The sequence below is a fragment of the Callospermophilus lateralis genome, unplaced genomic scaffold, assembly GCF_048772815.1.
Source record: "Callospermophilus lateralis isolate mCalLat2 unplaced genomic scaffold, mCalLat2.hap1 Scaffold_1127, whole genome shotgun sequence".
NCBI lineage: Eukaryota > Metazoa > Chordata > Mammalia > Rodentia > Sciuridae > Callospermophilus > Callospermophilus lateralis.
The window spans coordinates 43,594-46,395 of NW_027511538.1; the positions used below are offsets into that span (position 1 = coordinate 43,594).

At 43.5% G+C, this 2,802-nt stretch overlaps 1 pseudogene; it reads right to left on the reverse strand.

Moving 5' to 3' along the window:
• Window positions 1–1,218: 1,218 nt before the first annotated feature.
• LOC143388100 (putative ribosome biogenesis protein RLP24 pseudogene) lies at window positions 1,219–1,828 on the reverse strand (annotated as a pseudogene).
• Between the last annotated feature and the right edge of the window lie 974 nt (window positions 1,829–2,802).

The window sequence follows — 2,802 nt, forward strand, 5'->3', positions numbered from 1 at the left end:
GCGGGGTGGGGAGGGGGCTGGCAGGGCCACCCAGCACAATCCATGCACAGCTAGCCAGCATAGTCCTCCACCTCCAGGGTTGTCCGGACAGCAGGGGTCACTCCTGGGCTGAGAGTGTACCAGGGAAGATGGGGCCACAGCCTCCCCTGTCCAATGTCCCAGATTTCCTGGCTGGGAATGAAAACTGAATCCAGAGGTGGAACCAATGCCAGGACCCTACGCTCTCCCAGGATAGAGTGAGCTTCTTGTCCCTGGAGGTTTGTCAGCAGGGTCTGCACCTTCAGAGCTGGCGAGAAGCAGGCTACTCAGGGCATTGGAGAGGGTTGGGACTAGAGCCTTCTCTTGGATTCTTTTTTTTTTTTTTTTGCTAAGCATATATTTGTCTTTAATTAACTATATTTCCTAATAAAGTCGTATGTGTAAAGAAAGTTATTTTCTTCCAAGTAAAAATACCTCATATTTTTTAGTATATTTAAATAATATATAGGCACACACTAAAAATGTTTTTATTTTATGTACAAATGGGCAGATGTTATACTCATAAATTCTATATTCCATAACAATTAAGAACCTGTTTTTAAAAAGAAAGAAAACTCCGCAACAAATTTTAAGACACTAGGATTTCTTTGCTTCTACATCAGGGGAGTGGGGAGGGAGCTTGCTCTACCAGGAATCACAAATTAGAACTGAGTATTCTCTAAAGCAGAAATAATATAGTGCCATTTCAAATAAAGATTAGTCAGCTCTCCTCACAAACACTCACAACTACCTGCCAACAACAGGTAAACCAGGTCAAAACAGCTTAGCATAACTAGGCTTCATGGTATTTGGCCATTATGCTCCTTTAGGCTAATAAATCAAAACAGAAAATACTAAAATAAATGATTTTGAGATTGCCATACATTTTGAGATTGTTGTATCCTCCCTTCTATAACATAATAAAGGGAACATTTTACTGCAAAGAAAATTTGATTTTACCTATCACTGGCCATAAATTTTTGTAATTACTTATTACATAAATGCTGCCTAGTGCCATTATCCAAAAGGCATGACCATTCTGTCCACAATCCACTTGTGCATTTATAAAGAGAATTTTCATGATTTACATAAGCATGTCTATCAATGAAGACATTACAATGAGGTGCAATCTAACATCCATAATCTGATGCTTTGCAGATAGCAATGTAGAACAGTATTTGTAATCACCTTTTACTTCAGTGACCTTATATAAAAATTAATTATTTAGAATTAAATTCTAAGTCTCCAAAGGAGATTTTCAAATGTACACATAGAAATGATTATAGAGTAAGATTTTTAAGAAACATCCTCCATGTCCACATCCTGTTGTAACTGCTGTACCATTTTTTCTTCCAGCTGCTTTCCTTTGCCTGCAAGAGGGGCTCTGATAAGATGGATGTTTTGCTTGACTTCTTTAATGTCCTGAACTTTCTGTAGCTCTTTATTTTTCTTCAATCTGTTCATTATAAATTTAGCTTGGCGTTTCTGTTTGATCTCTTCAACTCTCTTCATTGCATCAATAGTTTTATTCCATAGTTCTTGCTGGTATTGGACAGGTTCATTTCTACGTTTTTCAAATTCAAATGAGTTATCCACTGTACGCTCTTTGCCAGCTGCTTTCCGGAATGCTTTAGTCCACCTGACCTTGCGAGGATTACGCTTCTTTTTAAAGTTCTTATGACATTTGGATTTACAGAATCTGAATACCTTGCAATCATTGCGGACGAACATCATGCCGTGGCCGGGGTAGATGGGCCCTGAACAGAAATAACACTTCTCCATACGCATGTTGAGGCCGCGTGGGTCCCCACCGACCTTCTCTTGGATTCTTGCCAATTGCCCCACCCCTGATCCTGAAGCCAACAGGGTGCCCAGTCCACCCTCCCCTCCAGCACCAGGAGAGTCTAGAACTTGCTTCTTCAAATCTCCCTTCCCTGAGTGGGTCAATGTCTTGATGGGACCCTCCCCCGCCCCAGGTGCACACCGACACTTCTCCTAATGCATCCTGGCTGGCCGGCTGGGAGCCACAGACGACATGTCACATGAGGGGACATAAGGGGGCTCTCACATTTACCACGCCTGGGCTCCTGGGCCCCCAGCATTCATGATGGCTGATTTCAACATGAAAGGGCCCCTTGAGAAGGAGAGCCCCCCTCCCTTTTCCCCTCGCCTCTGCTAAGCCCCACTCTACAGCTAAACACTGTCTGAGCCTCCCTCCCTCTGGAGCACCCTCTCACTCACCTGCCAAGCCTTCCCCAGACTGGTGCAGCCTCACCTCGCAGCCTCTGCCAGCCAGGATGAGAATCCCAACGTGGGGTGGGGGGCTCAGGGCTCCATACTGCAGAGGAGAAAGGGGGGTCAGTCTGTCCTAAAGGTATAAGCCATTTGGCCAACCATAGGCCAGAATGACTGAATAAATCTTCGTGGGTGCTTTAATGCTCTGAGGACAGGAGGTCTCCCAATCTCAAATCCAAAGACAGGCAGAGCAGTGAAATTTCCCATGAGGCCTTCCAGGCATCTGCCCTAAATTTTCGAAGTGGCATTTTTTTAAACCTTTTATTTTGACCTAATTTTAGATTTACAGAAAAGTTGCCAAAAATAGAACAGATAGCTTCAGTACACCCCTCACCTAGCCTTCCATAATATTCACATCTTACATAACCCTAGTAAATGATCAAGCCTGAGAACTTATCCTTAGTTCAGTACAATCACCTGAACTTCACATCTTATTGGATGCTGGGTACAGTGGTGCATGTCTGTAATCCCAGCAGCTCAGGAGGCTGA